Source organism: Struthio camelus, chromosome 1 (assembly GCF_040807025.1).
Source record: "Struthio camelus isolate bStrCam1 chromosome 1, bStrCam1.hap1, whole genome shotgun sequence".
In the NCBI taxonomy this organism is placed as follows: Eukaryota; Metazoa; Chordata; class Aves; order Struthioniformes; family Struthionidae; genus Struthio; species Struthio camelus.
The window spans coordinates 60,653,919-60,674,691 of record NC_090942.1 but is presented as its reverse complement, the minus strand read 5'-3'; the positions used below and the strand labels follow the sequence as shown (position 1 = coordinate 60,674,691).

General features: G+C 40.9%; 1 protein-coding gene across 5 annotated transcripts in view; it reads right to left on the bottom strand.

The window, feature by feature from the left end:
• The window catches only part of LARGE1 (LARGE xylosyl- and glucuronyltransferase 1), a 293,776-nt gene that overhangs the window by 82,648 nt on the left and 190,355 nt on the right, over positions 1-20,773 (bottom strand). The window lies entirely within an intron of this gene.

Genomic DNA, 20,773 nt, shown 5'->3' with positions numbered 1-20,773 from the left:
AGTTCACAGGGAGTGTGGAATTTTACTACATAGCTCTGAGCCAGGGAGACTGAAAGTCTTATAAAAGAGTTGAAGTTTCAAAGCAAAGAGGTGAGAGATTAACAGAAGGTGCCAGTTTCATTAAGTAGATATGTTGATGATAATAGGAAGATAGGGCAAGACTCGCTGTCCATTGAAACACAGAAACTCCCATAATGAATTCTGCACATCATATCTTTTGAGCCTCTAATACTTCATTCATTGATTTTATTGTCAAATGAAAAGGTGCTTGTTCCAAGTGGCATTTAATGAGATAGATGGGGAAAGATCCAGAATTCATAATGGAAGTCTGCACTCTGGATAATGTTGACATTATATGGGTAAAAAGCAAGAAGAGTGCAACAGTCTACCAGTCCTGATGTTCAGAAAAGTCTCTTTGGTTCTATTCCTGAAAGCCGCAGAGCTTTTCACTGTGTCAGCCTCACATGTCCTCTGCAGAGACCTATGAAAGAACGTTGCGCAGCCTGTTCTCACGCTGATGCATTGAGATAAGCATTGTTACCCCAGGATTCAACTTTTGCGTTGACTGCTGTTTTCTGCTAGGGGAGGAGAGAAGATCAGAAGAGAAGGCTATGAACTATTGAACTTCCTGGGATCTAGAGTTAAGGAAGTATTCTGCATTGTGCTTACAAGACGGAGAGGACATCCATATATATATTCAGTGGACCCTGTTCTTTTTAGCCCCATAACAAATATCATCAGACAAAACCTTAAAAGTGTATTTACTGTCACTCAGTAGTTATGAGTGCATCGAATGAAAGGTAAATAAGATCTCAGAGTTGCTTTTAGCCACAGAAATAAACACACAGAAAAGCCAAATACCAGGAAGGACTATAAAAGTATGTCTGTATAATAACAAAACAAAACAAAACACTACCCGCTTGTCCCAAAATCAATCTAGCAGATGCTAAGAGAATAATGAAGCACTGATGGTCAGAAAAAGCACTATAAACCTTGCTTTCTTTGGAAAAAAGTGAGGAGAAAAATGCAAATTGTAAAAGCAGCTTCTGGAAGAGAATCCAGAACTTCCCCTCTTAGAGAAGTATCCTCTTCAGCAGATGATAGGGTCAAGACCCTTGCTTATTCTCCTTCCCTTGCTAGTCCATTAATTTTGCATTACTGGTGCACAGCAGCACAGCTTCACCAGGAAGCTGCCTGCAGCCAGATGTTTAGGGTACTTCTCTAAGAAATAGCAGAAGTGGTTTAAAACCCTTTAGGCTAAAGAAGGCCTTCCCTTTCCTGGCCATATACTCTTTCTCCTACATTACCATGTAAAATGTAGCACTAGCACCTCCACATCCTCCCCTTTGTACTCTCATCCTGCAGTGAGGTCAGCTACCTAGGTCCTTCCGAAAGGTTAGATGCAGGAGATTCAAGATGTAAAATAGATTTAGGCTGAAAATAGGCAGTTGTCTGGCTCAACCACAACGACAGCATCTGTAAGCATGCACAGCAGCAGAACTTAAAGTGCCTGTGTGTTGTGGTTAAAAGCAAGGTGAAACTTTTGTTAACTGCTTTGTAAGTTACAAGTCTAAATTTCATTTAGAATGAAATTTAAACAGTAAAATCCCTTTGTGAATCTGAGGCTAATATAATTATGCCTTTGTAGTGATTTTTATAGCGTGACTTAAGGTGTAAGTTTTCCTAAAGAGAAGCATCTAAAATGATCAGCTGAAGTACTGCAAGTCTCTAGATAAGATAAACCATACTTCCACGTTAAAAAGGAAAAGAGGGGCACGAAAGCGTTAAGGATTCTTAGGACATCAAAGATGCTGTAAGCCAGTTGTGCCACACCGCAAGAAAGCATACAAAGGGCAGAACGCTATGGTACCAGTGAATCCCATTTATCTCTACTGACGCACAAAGTGTAGGCAACATTCTTTTTATGAAGTAGTAAAATAATGTTATGAGTTTTAAATCTATCTTGTGTCTCAATGAATTCTGTAATTGAAAGGATAAGAAGACAGAATCAAGTAAGAGTAAATTTCCCTTTACTTATTTTCCTGTTCTCCTTACTAGGGACAAAATGGAAAACAATAAGAAAATTAAAGTTGTAAACTGGACTTGGATAACTCCCTCCTAACCACCGATGCTAGATGACACTCTGTGCTTGCTCTTAAAAAAGGAACGTATAAATAGATAAGATATAAAAAATTAGCAGAGCCTGTCTGTATGATAACGCTCTTTGTGTTAGAAAAGGACAAAACAAAGGACTTCACTCTCGGTCTTCCTTGCAGAGAAAAAAACTCCCTCACCCCATCAGATGACCACAAGAGACGCCCTTTATTGGCACTTAGTTCCACATAGTGGAAGGCTGATGTCACCTTCTTGACAGTCATGCTGCAGATCTATTGAGCACCATAATAAATACAAATTACTATAGAAACACATTTAATACTTCGGCAAATTAAAAATAGATTGCCTTTCAAGGACTGAAAAACAGCAACAAATTAATATGCATTTGCAGATCAGAAAAGCAATATGTCAAAAAATCTACAATGCAGATAAGAATTTTGCCTGCATATTAGGAAGATCAGTAAGATACAGTTAAATCTAGAGACCAAAACTTGGCTTCCATTGAATTTAATAGTGTGAGAATTCATTCAGACCACAGTCACACAACTGCTGTAGAAGTAAGCACACTAGTTCAAGAAATTATCGTCTCTCAGGAGGAGTTACTGTCTACCTAGCGTAAAGCCAGCTGGATTAGCTGCAACCCTCTTCCCTCTATAATGGCTGAATGGACAGTGAAAGGGACTAGAGTTCCCATAAAATTTATTAATGCAGCTCATGGAGAAGTAATGAAGAGATGATGGCAATAACTTCTTAATTCACTCTATGTAAAATTGCCAGGACATTAGCCTGCTCCTCCAAAAGCATCCAGAAAATGGGATGTTTATAGCTGAACTGTTTTACTCTCTAGAATAGGCAAGTCCCTTGTTAGCACTGAGGACAGACCGTATAACCCGGCAGATGTGTGAAAGACTCCCTTCAGTAGTTCACTTCAGTTTCCACCTTTGTTCCTTTAAAAGGCAAAACTGGTCTTTCTCTAGGATTCTTTCCCGGAGGTGCATGCACCCACTCATCACATCCAAATCTATAGTCCGAAACAAACAAATCTCTCTAAGACTTACTCTTCACAAAGAAAAGATAATGCAGATGGCTCCAAAAAGTTCTTGTGAAATCATCTGTCCACAAATTTTCTTTTTAATGCACCCTAATTCACTCTTATTTTAGCTGATCCAGTTCCAGCCTCCTTTTACCAGAGTGACTTCAACCTCCCCCTCGGGCATTTCTCAGCTCCCCACCTCATTAGCGCTACTTTTAGCTTGGACTTACACTTGTTCTCTATCATGCCCTTAGGGTCTTCAGAAAGAAACTTATTTTTCACAAGATCATTTTATTTCTAATTTGTATGATTTTCTCTCTGTGTTCAATGCTGTAAAAATGGATTGTCAACAGTGCTCTGTAATTCAGCATAAGAAATGCAGGAATCATTTTCAATGATACCTACATCCTCAAAACAGCAATAATAAAAGAGTAAACAAACCTAAAGCCCCCTCTAAAACACATGCAATCCTGGTTCCTTCACTTCTAGAATAAGATGTGACCTTGTGACTGAATTTCAAGCTGTTATTCTGTCATCTAGGCTCAGCCCATTAATTGCGTGAGGCAACAAACTCCAAGCCATAGATCAACTTGTGGGACAACCTTCCATTTATTATCACTGCTTGAAGAGGAACTTGGCTCCTGCCTTTCCATAAAAGGAAAATAAACACTTTTCCATTTAAGCTTATAAGATCACTGCTGCAAGAGGAGAAATGTGTGAGTATGCATGCAGTGAAGGAAAAGAAGATTTATGTAAGATGTGGCTTAAGTCACTAAGGCATGAAAAAGAGATCATTATCTGTTTTGGAGGTGGAAAAAAGGATCTTCTATGTATCTTTATCAGATTTTGATCAGCTGTAGAAACTGAAAAGTACTACTGTTGTTTCATTTCACGACAGATGGGAAGGTTCACCCCCCAGAAAGACTGGATGAAGGCTGACTCAACACCGATCATACATTATTAACTAATTTGAAAGATTTTCCCCCTCCTCTTTTTCTTCAAGTCTTCAAAGCTGATTTTGTTGCTAATGTAAGGACAGATCTGAAGGAGTAATTATCAAGCAGGTACGACAGGATTAAGTAAATGCTCAATGACAAGGCAATGCTGAGTTTCTCTCACTGAACCGCTACATAAATTATTTGTGGTCAGGATTAAAGTATTTAATTAAATCATCTTTGTGTAGATGACACAGGAAAATTATTCTTAAAATTGCTGCAAGAGAGAAAAAATTCCCCTTCTGTTTGCTTCTTACAATCTATTATTGAGACTGCAGTTCGAAAACAAAATCAAAACAGCAGTGACTCACTGGCAAGAGCATTAGGATAAATCCATGTACCTTGAAAGTTATCACCTTGCGTACATACTCTTCTCCCCACCCAAGATGATTGCAATGTTATGCAAATGTACTGTTTCTGGAACAAGGACAGCCTCCAGACCAGAAAGGTAGTATCCCTCAGTGGTCTGAGTGCTTTTTTTTCTAGAGTACCTCTTCCTGCTCCTCAGCATAATGTCGTCAGTCACTTTAGTAAGCTCTTACTAAACATTACACTCTGAGAGAGAAAAGGGATTGCCAATTTTTCATTTTACACAAATGACAGTGGGAAGTGAGGAAAGGCTGGCTATTTAAGAAAAGAAGGGGCATATGGAGCAAAGGAACTTTTGATCCCTGAGGATGACAAAGGAAAAAAAAGGCCAACACATTTAAGATGTAGTTTTTCCTCCTGAGGGTTTTCTTCTGCAGTGCCAAAAGGAAGAAACAACATTTTAGACAGTGTTGCTCAGTTCCAGGTGAGTAGGTCCTAAATGTACTCCGCCTCTCTTATTGCCCACGCCAGCAACTGTGACACACAGCTAACCTAGGACAGAAGAACAGAGAGAAAGGTATGGTACTGAGAGTTGACCGCCTGTAGCGAAGAACTTCTCAGTCTTGGTTGAGCTGGAGCGGAGAGGCATTTCTTTGCTTCCACCAAAACATCTTTTAAAGTCACATTTAGCGAGCTGTTCTGAGAAATGAACATCTGAGCTTGGTTTGCCTCCATTTGGCTCCAGAATTGAAAGAAATGATCTAGATGGTGGATAAACTGCAAGGATTTGGACTTAATTCTCTAGACACTGTCAACTAGAATGGAAGGACTTCAATCTACTTCTTGTTATTTGGACGAATGTCCTGGCCAGAAGAAAACCCAATGGGGAAGAACTGGGTTGGTTATTAATGCAAATCCTTAGTATCTCCCTTCAGAACATAAAGGTTTTGCTATTTTTCATACAGAATGTCTACTTATCACTGCAGAAAGCAATTCAGTCCTTTTGTTTTTTTTCTTTTGATTTCAAGCTGTAACAAAAAAGTGGAAAAAAATAATGTGTATCAAATCACAACAGATGCATCAAATAACAAAGTACTGTGAATTGATTTTTAGGACTAACAAACCTTTACAGAGTCCCTTTAAATGACAGCTCAGAGGGAAAATCTACCTTCAGCTAAACTTTATTATTTCCTCTGCTGTATGAAAAGTGAAATAAATCATTTTCTGAAGGGGAGAAGAAAGGTAGTTAAATAAAACAAATATTACTTTTTTTTTTTACTTCTTTCCAACTCTACAGTTTGGAGAGTTGGATTATTTGTCCTCAAAAAACCAAAAATAGGTAAGAAATGTTCTGTATGAATAGTCATTAAAAGCAGCATGTATAATGACAATGCAAAGCGTATGTGAAAATGTGTGACCATGACCTAATATTCAGTAATTTCAATGAGCTTTGGATCATACAACTATACACATGCACAGGGGCATATTGTAGCAGTAGCCGGATGAACAATGCTGAAAAATGTAACAAAGCAAGTAGTTTGTTTTAATAATTCTATTAATTTCCAGACATACTCTATCAATAACTCATTGTGAATGAGAGGGAAATTAACATGAGAAGTATGCCTGTAACTGTATCATCCATTATTGGAGGAAAAAAAAAAGGACACAAACATATGGTACTGTTAATGGAAACAAACTGAATTCTATATGAGGGTTAGAGTGGAGTTCTGAGAGGAAGGTATAAGATACATGGTATCACATGTGTTATAATGCTTCCACAGCATAATACAGAAGTGATCTAAATATCTCCAGCAGCTTTCAGATGAAATTTGATGTATTTCTTCTGGACTACTTAACAATCATGAGCTGCTTCTTTATTTCATTTCCCATCATTACTTACTGTCAATATATGTGCATGTTAATTTTAATTTCTCTCCTTTGTAATTAGTCTGAATCTACCTGCCAGACATAAAATCTGCTTCTACAATTCCACATTTGTGACATCAAGTGATTTCCATGGTGACAGACTGTGACATATTCTTAAATGAGACTGGTAAGTGGGTCATATTTGACTGAAAATGGGGGAAAACACCACTTTTTTATATATACATGCTTTGGTTAGGCTAATCAGTAATTAAGGGAAGACAGATTATAAGAAAAAAACAAAACTGTACAGCTTAATCTAGGTGGTAGCTGATAACACCAGAGGCTTGTGAAATAGCTTTTAAGTTTATTTTGTGGGTAGCGGAGACTTTCAGAAGCTGTCAATACGATCTTTGAAGACTGACTGAATTTAATCCATAACTTCAGATTTGGTTCAATACATAACGTAGTTCAGTGGATTTTTGTTTTCTATTGGACTGTTCTGTAGAATGTCACTTTGCAGTCATATTGCAGCAGTTTTGACCATGATGTTAGGTCCAGATTTGACACTACAAAATCTTTGGTCCTTGTCACTTTCCACAAGGAATATGCTCTCTTCACAATTTTATTTCCCTTTATCAACTTCAAGCTATACTGTAGACCATATTCGAGCAACGAGGTTGTAATGCAGGTATCTCGGTCTGGATTAAAATTAATTGTGCTCTGCAGCTTATCTGTCAAGAGTGTTCTGGTGAACTTCAGCACTGTTAAGCCCCCTGAAACAGAAGACTGCTGGATTAGAAGGGCTGTTAGATAAAATATGCTCAACGGAGATTCTTAGTCTCTGATAAAATGGATTCAGCAGTGTGAGACAATGTAACAGGGAATGAAGACCCTCCATTTACAAACACTGAGCTGAAGGAGACAGTATAGAGATAGGATAAGTAGATCTGACTCTCTTTATATCAAATTGAGCTATTCCAACTTGCAGCAGGTCAGAATTTGGCTCATTAAATTTACAGTACAGAAAAATGAAGCATTTTTCATACATTTTCTCATAAAAACACTGGCTGCTGGCTTTGCTACTGATTAACAGCCTCCTACTTTCCCACTCCAGGCAAATTGGTGAAGAAAGCTGTCAGACCAAGAACAGAATTGCTGGCAAGCAATCCTGTGACCAAGGCAGGCTGCAAAGAGCATGTGGTTGTGTAGGAGAGGCTTTGCCATTTGGGAAACTGGGCTTTATGAATTCTAATCCATAGCAGCCCAAGTTCCCCTCCTTAGAGGAGCAAGTTATATTAGAACTTACAACTTTCCCAAATGCAAAGGAAGGATCCAACCACTAGTTTTGAAATGATACCAGGATCACACAGCAGGTGTAAATTGCTGCTTGATTTCTATGAGAATACATCTAATTTGATGTTTTCATGGAACAAACCTCTGAAAGAAGAAAGGACTAGAATCTTGTGTCGAATTAAAAGTTAGAATTCACAGAAGACAATACTAGCTCTCTGAAGTGTCTGAGAGTTATCATTCAGGCATACACGCAATACTAGCTGACTGAGCAACACGAAACCTTACATCTATACCTTCACATATTCACAGTAAACCACGTACAATTAGTCCTCTGAGATTAAACATGAGCTAAATCAGAGGAAACTATGACTTCCCAGTGGAAAAAAGGGCCTAGTGTGGAAAATATTTTTTGCTACAGACAACTTATTTGTACAGAAGTAGCTTATACCAGAGCTCTGCAGTGCTAGATTCTGTACAAATACAGAACTTGCAATGCATAGGCAAGACAGACTGGCAATGGGAAGGAGAAACAAAATGGTAGTTTTGGCTTTCACAAACAAGATCCAGGACTGTAGAGGCAGTACGGAGCCTGTGGAAGACTGCAGCAGAGCCTGAGAGCTGACCCAGACCCTGCAGATCTATTCCAGTGGAGCTGCTATTCTAGTTCTCCACCCCGATATATGTTTTTAATAACTTATTCCAGGAACAAATAACAAAATTTAATAATGTTTTGACAACACTAACATGCATAAATTACTAACCTTTTTTCTATGTTTCAATAGGAGAGTCTAAATAGCTATTAAGACCGCAAATTACTTCTGCCCTATTTGTGTTAATTTTTAAGATCTTTTGCAAATCAGAGACTTTGAAGAAAAAAAAAGACAGATGATAATGTTTCCCCAGAGGGTCTGAAATTTAACTTCCCCAGCAAAGCTGCTCTCAACTGCAAGTTCTCCAAGCGACAAAGGAAACGCTCTCTATACCAACTCATTCATGTCAGACACGACCTTGGGAAATGTTTTGTAACATGTCAGGACACAAAGAATATATAATTCAGTAATTAGGAAGCATGCAGAAAGATTATATTCATGTTTTATACATACTGGTGGGTAGGCAAACAAAGGAGAGCTAGCGAACAGGAGTACTGAAACCATAGCAGGCTGGACAGTCAGTTTGATGAGAGTAGTTAAGAAGATTAATGTATACTCCAAGCTGAACTCCCCAGTCGGCTTGTGCTCAATAATTTAAAAGACAATGCCAGATCCTTCATTTCAAGGTGACAGAAAATTCTGATGATGAAAGAGGTAGCTGAAAACTTACTTTTAATTAAAAAGCAAACAGACTGAAACTCCCATGTGCCTAACAGGAAGTAATACCATTTAGGAAATGGTGGGGAGGGATTACTATTTAGATAGTTCATTTTATTAAATAAAGAGAACCAATAACAACTTTTCCTCCCTGGTATCCTTAATAATACAAGATGATTACTCATCAACTTAATGAGGAAAAAGTTCAAGGCAAAAGAGAAAGCAATTAAATTGACAGATTTACAGCTACCAAGAACAGATACCCACAAAATGCAGGGCTAGGCTGGATTAAATGACCACATTAATTTAAGAAATGCTACATTCCTAGGAAGATGAGTAAATGACAGAGCTCACATCTTCTACGTGAAACAAATAGGTAGATCGGTGACAAACAAATTGATAGGTGTATGGTCATATGGACACAGAGGTGACATTCATAACTTTAATAAAACAAAAATCAAAATGAGCATACGCTATACTATTAGTCTATGGCAAGAGAGAACTCAGAAAGTGGGTTTAAAAGGGCTAGATTAAGACTCAGTTTCTATAGAAGCTGGAAGTTCTTGGTCAGCTTCACTTTCTTGATGTAAACACTTTTAACCTGCTGAAGTTTAGTTACAAGACTACTTCAGTGTTAAGAATTTATGAGTCGTGGGTAAGAGCTTTTTTCCTAGGGATCACTGAGGGTCTGTAGCCTCAGGCATGCATCATCTGCTGCAATGCATGCCAGGGGGGAGCAGCAGTTCATCATGGTCACCTGTGACATTTTGCTGACTGCTGAATCTTTTTCCCAATGCTAAACTCAGTGATCTTAGACTTCAGCTTAAATTTCAGCATCACAGGACTAATGGGAAGTTAGTACATCACATCTTTTCCTCTGCACTGAGAAAGACCACAGCTGGCAGATACTGCTCAACAAGGGGATAAAAAAGAGCGCTGGTCGAGAGCAACACTTGGCCCTGAATCTATTAGCCAGAACAGGGTCAGGCGTTATCAACCTGACCTAACTCAATGCTTTATCTCAGTGCATCATCATTTTCAACTTGCTGAAGTCAATGAGACTACTCATGGGTTTTTATGCTTCAGCATGCAGTTAAGTACTTCGCAAAACAAGGTCATTAAATTTAAACTGTGGATGCTTGCTAGGTACTCCTGAAGGTTGTTCTCTCACCTGCAACATATTCCCTTCAGGCTCACGGCTGGCAAAATAACTGGCAAAATAACATCCCAATCTGCATGTCAGCAATTCTCCCACTAAACTTAAGACACAGGAAATGGATTGATTCAGGAGGGAGTCATGTTTAACCTATCGCTGATGCAGGCAAGAGCAGTAGTATGTTCTGGCTTTCAGTACAGGATGAGCTGCGCAGAAAAGGAAAGGCATATGAACCTGACATACTGCAGTATCTTGCAGAGACAGCTCAGGTTCTCTGAGTAGCAGAAGCCATAGTACAGTGTTAACGCAGCATTTTGCCACTGTGTATTTTAACTTATTTTCAGTAGGACTAATCAGCCCAACAGAGTACTTTGCTAGTACTTTGCAGTTAACTAGCTCAGGTACACCTGCATATGTTGGCCCCCACAGACATATCATAGCACTTCCAGAAGCTATCAAGCTGTTTTCACTCCTCTCTCAGTCCAGTGTGTACACCTCAAAGCAGCCCTCCACCCTGCTTCCTCGTCCTGAACAGGCTATCCATCATGCTGAAGTCTGTGCTAGAGCCATAATGCAGATAACAGACCATTAAAAGCTCAAATGAGACTACTAAACACATTTCATTAATCATAGCACAATCTAGTCTTGAACCAGGAGCTACAGCTTTGACAGGTTGGTGATGGAACTTTCTACCCATTTCTGGTGTCTGGGATAGGGAGAAAGACGTTTGGCCCAGTTACCTTAACCTTTTGCCCTTCCTCTCCCTCCTCAAGAACGTATGGCCTGTGATGGTTACATTGTTGGGGGAAGAGAGTGAGTAGAGAATAAAGGATAAAAATAAGAGTAAACAATAAATATAGGAGAGTCATAAGAAGAAAGCATCTGAACGCTGTTCAGAGAGCCTAAATTCTCAAAGGAGCCAGAACACCCAAAACTCACATGCATTTTAAGAGCAGCACTTCTGAAAAACAGGCCAAACTGGCTCCCTCTTCCTGGTAAGAGGGCTTTATTTAGGGAAACCAGGAAATCAGAAAAATGACTTTTCTTCCTTGGAGTCCAGGCCCAGTGCTGACTCTACCAGTGTTAAAGCATAAGAGGTAAAAGTTACAGAAAAAATCTGAAAAAGAGATGCCCCTTTTGCACCACCTCTTATTGTTAGTTCTTTGGCTTTTCTCTGCAGCTTCCCAGGCCCCTTCCAGGGAAAGTCAGCAGCTTATTCGTTTCCTGCTAGGCAACTGGTAGCTTAACAAGTGCTACCTGCCAAGCATATCTAACTGTTTAACCCCTACTGATGCCACATGCCTCTGCACGCTAACTAGAGGAGCAGCATACTTTTCTTTTTACCCAGGGATCAGGCTGAAGAAAGGTGCTTTCAGCCAAAGTAACCTGTATCCTTGAACAGCAGAGAAAGAAGACATTGTCAGTAAAAGATCTCTCTTTAATAATTAATTGGAAAAATGAAAATGTCCGAACTGCAGGACCTACTGGCACTGGGTTCAACTTTAATCCCAATGGAGGATTTGAATCAACAAACTTCTTGCAAGGAGGCCAAAACAAAGCTATGCGTTCTCACCTTAGCTTCACCTCATTCTTGCCAGGCTTTTACCTAGTTCAGACTTACTATGAAAGACTATTCCAAACAAGTGAAGGGGTCTGTTGTTGATATCTGTGGATACAGTTTACCATGCAATGTTAAAAAAAAGGGCAAAAAAATGTTTAATGGAGAATAAGAACTTTCAAAAATACAGAAGCAGAGTCTTGATTATACCAGCTAAGCTGATTCTGTTCATAGATGTATGTATTTGATATATTATCACATAATTCCCATATACTAAAATCATATACCTCCTACTCTGCTGAACTGTGTCCAAGGTAGAATTCTGGAGCAGAGACCTTTGCTACATTACCAATTAAAGACAAAATTCATCTCCTATTTTAATACTCCCATGATTCCTATTATTTGTCAAGGAAAGAGTAGTATGATACCCACTGTATGGCCTGTGCTGTTTAATGCTGTCTTTGGGATATTTTAAGATCTGCAGTAGCTACTGCTCTTATTTGCACCCTGCTAAATGGAGTTTGGTTTAGAGGATCAAATAATTCCTCTTCCTCTGCCAAAGAACTTTGGCCCTACTGTGAAATTTCTTGAACATGCTGTGCTTTATGGCAGGGTCTGGAAACACTCCTAAGGATTTGGAAAATGAAATTACTGCTAATTAATTCTGTTTCTACAGTCCAGTATCTTCCTTATTCTGTGGAGCTAGGCAGCAGGGGTGCCATCTCTGAAAGGTAACTGTGAGTCCCATCATATCTTGGGGGTGTTTATTAGCATTGCATCTTCTATGGGTATCTAGCAATAGGAGAAACTTGTTTTTGTTCTGCTTTTTCAAAGAGTAACCTTCTTGCTCCTACGGCTGCTATGAAAAGCTAGGAAGTGTAAAACGAATGACCCAGACAACAAACAAGAACTCTCTTCTATATATATTTTTAAATTCATGATTTTTAAGCCATTCTCCTGATCTTTGAGGGTCTTAACCAAGCCTATCCCCATTAAGGAAGGTCTCAGGAACTAACCTCTCATGGTCAGTATTTCAGGTCCCCCTATCCCTTCTCATCAGGGATTTCGGGTTCCTGTGTGCAAAAGGCTGTGCGTTACTGTTACTTTCTCTGGCTCAACTGTATGCATCTTTTCTGATGCGAGGGTTTTGCAACAGAAGTGGTATTTCCTTGGTAGCCATCAAATGCTCCTGCAGCCAGTCAGGATATGAGAGATAAAGAGATACTGGTCCCATACTGATAGCTAGCTGGCACTTAAAAAAATACTTAAAAAACCCCACAAACCAAAACCACCCAACTAGTGTGAACAAAAGAAAAAGAAAACTAACCCACTTGCTATGCTGGTTCTATCCATTGGGTAACCTAACCAGTTCAGGCCTTCAGTTTACTAAATGTGATTTTGTGAAATGGGAAAATATCAAATGTCAAAAAAGAGTAAGTAACCATCCGTAAATGTCATTTGTGTTTTCCCCACAATAATTTCTTACTTGCCCTGAGAATTTGTCCAAATTCCAGCCATCAGTGCAGCTGTACCAACGCAAAGCATTGCTGTAGACAAAGCTATACAGGTATGGCTTGAAACAACTCTTTGGTTTCAAGCAAATGCAAGTTGCCTATCTAGGCTGCAGATACAAGCACTGATGACCAGATTCTAGGTGACTTTCCAGTGTGAGCAAGATGAAATACTTGCATAAAGAGATCAGATTAAATAAAGCTGGTATACAGAGGGATTCAAGTCCCCCTAAACACTTCAGATGGGAGAGTTACCCGAAGGGAAGTCAGATAAAGACATCACATTTCCCCTTTCTCGGACTTTTTATTTTGGTTGTGCTTAGGCATGGCCTCTTGGGGCACCTTCCAGTGTTACATGGATGCAACATCTCCCTGCCCACAGCTGCCCATTTTTGGAGCTGTGCTACCGTTCCCTTTGTGCAGGTTATACTAGTGAGAAGGAGAGATTCCTGCCGCTTTCTGTCACCACAACCTACTTCATATGGATTTGGCTTTGCTATGGACTTTGTCTGGTGTTCCATAGACCCTCATGCAAATGTGACCCAGGCTGTAAGCGAGGAATTGCCAAAATATTAAGGGGGGGGGGGGAGAAATGGAGAAATGCAGGAAAAATCTTGCCACCACAAGGCTGCCTGAGTCAGGTAAAGTATATCAATAATTAAACATTTAAAAGAAAGGAGCAGAACGAGTGTGGATTAGAGGTGCATCCTAAATATGGGCTGGAACTAATGAGGCTTTTCTTTTTACCATCAGAGAAAGTTTATTACATGTACTTCAAAGACAGTTGACTTAGTGAGCAGTGGAGGTGGGTCAGAGAGACATTCTTTCCAGTGATGCTCAGCATAAAAATAGGAGCATTCATAATGGAATAGTTGAACTGGATATGAAAACATAATAATCCTTTACTCAGGAAAATTTTGATGAGAGGATTAAACCTTAAAATAAAAAGGGAGGAAATAGAGGAAAGGCATATAATATAAAGATAGAATCCTTCAGTTATTTGTACTTTTCTACAAAAAACGTGTGCAGATGCTGTACACACTTTTCATTTGGAGCTCTAGCCAGGTCCCTAAATCCTGACCTGTGATATCACTGCACTGTCAAAATTTTTTCTGTCTTCAGCGGAGTCTGCCCAATTGAATGCAGTCCATTACAGTCCTGAAAGTACACTGATTACCAATGCAGGAGTCATTAAATTGAGAGTTGCTACACACACAGCTGAGGACCCAAAATGCCAGAGAGACCTAGAGGAATAACAGTGAGGGTGGGGAAAAAAGAAAAAAAATCATCCTGGAGAAAGCACAAGTTAATAAGCTCAAGGAATAGAAATCAAAACACAGAGAAATAGCAAATGGGAAGGAAATTGGTGGAAAGCTGTATGTTAGAAAAAATCTAGCAATAACAGAGAAAGAGCTATGATCTGTTGTTCTTTTCACAGGCCTGAGGGATAGAAACTCCTTGACTCTTGTCTCACTTGTGAAGCTCCTTCACATTGTGCCCCTGGTTGAGTTAGATCCTCCTTGCTCTAATGCTGAGTCCTGCTTGAACTTCAACTGATGTGGTGAGAATAAGCTCCAGTCTCCCTAATACTCAGCTACATGCAGTAAAAGTGCTGACAGTATACAGGCACAGTAGAGCATCGATACTATACCAGCTCTCAAGCTCTATATAGCCAGACAAATCTAGCTGTTTCTTTTGCCACCCCATAGCTGAATCTCCTAGTGGTTCAGAAGGAATTACATCATTTTGGCAAGTAAGTAGTCATCACTAGCCATTTATACTGCAATTGCTTTTCAAGAATAGGGCTGTGCTATTATAACACAGGCTACAGTGCGGTAAATAAAACAGAACTTTATATTGGAGTTCAGGCATATGCAAACAAACCCCATGCTACTCCAAGCTCAATCAGAGCTATCAAACCTTCTCTTTCATGATCACCAAGTCTATCTACATTTGACATTTTCCAACAGTCTAGTTCATTATTTTTTTTCTTGTTTTTAATGGAGTCTCATGGGGTTTTATTTTCCAGAAAAAATACATACCCACATCAACTGTTCTTCATGTTGAGCATAGATAGTAAGATTACTTCTGTCAGACTTCTGCTGATCACTAAATCTACTGTCTTAAGAAAAAAACACAGCACATCTCACATATGCACAGTTTTCTACTTAAAAAAAGTATTCTCATCTCATTTTCACAAACATAAGTCCAATAACTTCAATGAAGACAATAGAGTTACTCTGGATTCAGTCTCAGGTAAATGAGATCAGAATATTCACTGAATCTCATAAATGTCTCCCTTGAGATCTCCATTAGTAACACCGGGTTTCTAGTGAAAAATGCACTACATTCTTGCAAAATCTCCTGATGAGAAAAAAATGGTATACTTGAGTATATACACTGCTAAGGCCAGTCCTGAGGAATTCCAGACCTTGGAGACAAGAGAGGAAGGGTGGAGAAAGGAAGACTCTCCCTCGGTTGAGGAGGATCAGGTTAGAGATCTTTTGTCCAAACTTGACATCCATAAATCCATGGGCCCTGACGGGATGCACCCACGAGTGCTGAGGGAGCTGGCGGATGTTATCGCTAGGCCATGCTCCATCATCTTGGAAAGGTCCTGGAGATCAGGAGAGGTGCCTGAGGACTGGAAGAAAGCCAATGTCATGCCAGTCTTCAAAAAGGGCAAGAAGGAGGAGCCAGGAAACTACAGGCCTGTCAGCCTCACCTCCATCCCCGGAAAGGTGATGGAACAGCTCCTCCTGGAGGTCATCACTAAGCATCTGGAGGACAAGAAGGTGATCAGGAGTAGTCAGCATGGATTCACCAAAGGGAAATCATGCTGGACCAATCTGATAGCCTTCTATGACGGAATGACTGGCTGGGTAGATGAGGGCAGAGCAGTGGATGTTGTCTCCCTGGACTTCAGCAAGGCTTTTGACACTGTCTCCCATCACATCCTCACAGGCAAGCTCAGGAAGTGTGGGCTAGACGAGTGGACGGTGAGGTGGATTGAGAACTGGCTGGATGGCCGAGCTCTGAGGGTTGTGGTGAATGGCGCAGAGTCTAGTTGGAGGCCTGTGGCTAGTGGTGTCCCCCAGGGGTCAGTCCTGGGTCCAGTCTTGTTCAATATATTCATCAATGACCTGGAGGAAGGGACAGAGTGCACCCTCAGCAAGCTTGCTGATGATACGAAACTGGGAGGAGTGGCTGACACACCGGAAGACTGTGCTGCCATTCAGAGGGAGCTGGACAGGCTGGAGAGGTGGGCGGGGAGGAACCTCCTGAAGTTCAACAAAGGCAAGTGCAGGGTCCTGCACCTAGGCAGGAATAACCCCATGCAGCAGGACAGGCTGGGGACTGACCTGCTGGAAAGCAGCTGTGCCAAGAAGGACCTGGGAGTGCTGGTGGACAACAAGTTAAACATGAGCCAGCAGTGTGCCCTTGTGGCCAAGAAGGCCAATGGCGTCCTGGGGTGCATTAGGCAGAGTGTTGCCAGCAGGTTGAGGGAGGTGATCCTGCCCCTCTCCTCAGCCCTGGGGAGGCCTCACCTGGAGTACTGTGTCCAGTTCTGGGCTCCCCAGTACAACAGAGACATGGCACTCCTGGAGAGAGTCCAGCGGAGGGCTACAAAGATGATTAGAGGGCTGGAGCACCTCTCCTCTGAAGAAAGGCTGAGAGAGCTGGGCCTGTTCAGCCTGGAGAAGAGAAGACTGAGAGGCGATCTCATAAATGTGTACAAGTATCTGAAGGGGGAGTGTCAAGAGGATGAGGCCAGCCTCTTCTCCGTGGTGCCCAGCGACAGGACAAGAGGCAACGGGCACAAACTGAACCACAGGAAGTTCCATCTGAACCTGAGAAAAAACTTCTTCACTGTGAGGGTGACAGAGCACTGGAACAGGTTGCCCAGAGAGGTAGTGGAGTCTCCTTCGCTGGAGATATTCAAAACCCGCCTGGATGTGATCCTGGGCAATATGCTCTAGGTGACCCTGCTTGAGCAGGGAGGTTGGACTAGATGATCTCCAGAGGTCCCTTCCAACCTAAACCATTCTGTGATTCTGTGAGTACATTCACTCTACACAACTATATTAAAGCTTTTGGTGGGATCTTTGGGCAAACAGTTACAATGTCCTGCTATCTCAATATACCTTCTCACCAACAGCACTAAATGGAAAAAATCTCTCCTCGCTGCCACTACTGTTATAAACAATTAAATAACTGGTGTCAATTTTTATATATTTTATGGCTAGAATGGAAGGGTGTGATTCAACCACACCTGTTTTTTCTCGTAAGAGTCATTAGTACTAACTACTTACAACTTCACTAATGGCAATTGCTGGATGGTATTCAATTATTTTCAATCTATTGTTCTGAAAGATCTAATCCCACTTGCAAGGAGGAAACAGGTAAAGCTGCTTCAAGCTTTCTAGCTAGGATTACAATTGTGGTAGTACTTTATCCTGATTTACCTGGAAGAGTTTGTCTCCTCTTTGTCCTTTTACAATGGACCCACTATGAACAAGGCATCAGAACCAGAAAGCTCCTGGGAACCAGCTCATGTTTTATCTGACAGGTAGGCTAGACACAAGTAGTCTTTGGAGAGCAGAACAAAAAGTACTAGCTGTTTTGAAAGTCTTAAGAAGCATATCGTTACTGCTTTTTTATAGAGGTGGACATGTAAGCACGATTTTTTTTTATATTTTCCAAAGTCTTCCACCTTAAGTCACAGCTCTCCTGTCTCTGCTTTGAACCTGAGTTGCAACTTCCTTCAGAATTTAACATTGCTTTTTCAAAGCACTGGTCACAAGAGGACCAAAATAATGAAAGGTGCTCTCCAGGTCTCAACACACTTTCCAGAGATTTCTAACCCAATCTTTAGCTCTTAATTTTGGCAATATAGAGACCTTAAATATTGTTAGAGAAATGGTTAAATATCTTTCCCTTCCACCAAGGGAGAAATTAGGACTAATCAAGGCTTAGGATCACTAAAATCAAATGTCTTCTAGTTTAGATTCTGCCTTCCAAGCTTCAGCCCAAGAAATTAGCATTCCCATCTGCCTTCACTGTGAAAGTCTGAGTTACACTGCAAGGTGTAACTCAGCAAAACATTTCAACCAAGTTAGTGCAAGACTCACTCCAGTTATGGCTCTGTGTTCATTAGTATATAGGACCTGTTCATGACTGAGTCACCCAGCAGAGCAAATCTGATACATAAACAAATGCAGGCACAGAATGACATTTCTATTGTATTAGTCAGTACACATGATTTCGAGTTTATGCTGACTTTGAGCTTTCTATGGCAAGACATATGGTTCCTGATCCAGAATAAGGTTTATCAGAACAGAGTTAACCCATTAACATTTTTGAACAGAAATGAACCAGTGAGTTTATACCAGATTAGCACTCAGTTCCAGATGGCTACAGCTTTTTGATCCAGTACCAAGATCCCTAATTTTCTATTTACTCTATCATTGAACTATGGCCTCCATTAATAAGACCCTGCATCTCATAGTTTCTCTGCTTTTTAGGGGAAAGTATACAGCCCTGGATACCTGTCTGGTGAAGTGTGCCTCACCAGTTGAGAGAGAGCATGCTGCAGGAGGAAACTGCAGGAGGAGGATGGACCTTGGGTCTATGTTCCTAATATTTTTAAGGCTGCATAGAAAACACAAAGTGACAGGAAGATAAGAAAAGGGTTCTTTCTGCAGCCTGCTAAGGTTTTTAACGCTCTACAGAAAACACATGGTGATGAAAAGATAGGCTCTTTCTTATGCTCTAGAACATAAGAAAGTTGAAAAACAGCGCAGCTCAAATATTGGTGTCGCATCTACAATGACAAAATAGCCCTGAAGTACAGAATCACAGAACGGTTGAGGTTGGAAGGGACCTCTGGAGATCGTCTAGTCCAACCCCCCTGCTCAAGTACGGTCACCTAGGGCCCATTGCCCAGGATCGCGTCCAGATGGCTTCTGAAGCTCTCCAAGGATGGGGACTCCACAACCTCTCTGGGCAACCTGTTGCAGTGCTCTGTCACCCTCACAGGAAAAAATGGTTTTCCTCATGATGTTCAGACGGAACTTCCTGTGTTTCAGTTTGTGCCCATTGCTTCTCGTCCTGTCACTGGGCACCAGTGAGAAGAGTCTGGCCCCATCTTCTTTACACGCTCCCTTCAGATACTTCTACACATTGACCAGATCCCCCCCGCCCCCCGTCTCCTCTTCTGCAGGCTGAACAGGCCCAGCTCTCTCAGCCTTTCCTCGTAGGAGAGATGCTCCAGTCCCCTCATCATCTTGGTAGCCCTCCGCTGGACTCTCTCCAGGAGCTCCATGTCTCTGTTGTACTGGGGAGCCCAGAACTGGACACAGTACTCCAGGTGAGGCCTCCCCAGGGCTGAGGAGAGGGGCAGGATCCCCTCCCTCAACCTGCCGGCAGCACTCTGCCTAATGCACCCCAGGACACCATTGGCCTTCTTGGCCACAAGGGCACACTGCTGGCTCATGGCACATAGAGGACTATTTCCGCAGAAGTACACTGATGTTCAGATGCAGTGTTTGCTGCCTGTGCTTAATGTTACTGACCAAATTGGCTAGGTCAGGCTAATGCTGATTATAAGTTCTGCATTGCCAATGTACTGAGACTCTCAAGGGAAGACAGTGGGTTAGGATAACTTCTTTTATTTTACACGGCTGGCCAAGAGCATATTGCAACCTGCAGCTCTTCCTTATCATTGCTTTACTTTAAAAGGAGATCTCCATAAATTTTCTCTCTGCACAGCTACATATTCTGGATCTAGATCCATCCCTTACATACTCCGTGGGATTGCAGTCTTGCTTCTTTACCTGAACTAGCCTCATACAACAACCTGAGAAAAGTGAGACAGGGAAGAAAAAGTCACGCATGAAACTTAAGAAGGATTATTTGTTAACAGAGGGCTCTGTTAAAAACAAAGCTTATACAAGGGGGACTAGCAGCCTTAGCATTAGCACTGAATAAGGTAACTAGCCAACAGCTTTGAACAACTTAAGGCACATCTATTATTTGGTTTGACATTACTGCTCCTTAAGAATCTACACATGCATGTGCCCTGCTCAGCAGTGAAACAAGTGAAAAAGATGGCATCTTTCAGCATCTGCGCAAAGTCCAACTCTTAAGAAAATAAAGATCTAATCCAGCCATAACACCCAACTATAAACCACAGAGTTTACAGTAAGACTGCCAACAAGAACAAGAAGAGGCCGTGGCATGCTGTTCTGCATTGGAAGTGAAAGAACTGTTCAGAGAATAGATTTGTACTGAATGCAGCTAGTTAGTATGATTAATGAGGAAAAATCACATTGCATGGTGGTCAGTCTTCAATAATTTAATTGTAATAGGAACTAATTTCAAGGTTATATAAAACTCCCTCTAAAGTTTGGCTAACATGTTTTCATGGGGTAGAAGTCAAAATGTCATCACAATGCAAAGGAAAAGGAGAAAAGTATTTACAGTATTTAATACCAACCTTTGACTGTTTTATTTGAAACTTCTTGACTAGAGAAAGGAGTTGAAGAAGAGCAAGAGGGGAATTATGTCAAACAAATCTAGATTAGATAGAATGGGTCTCATTTGGAAGCTTCCGGATTATGGAGGGAAT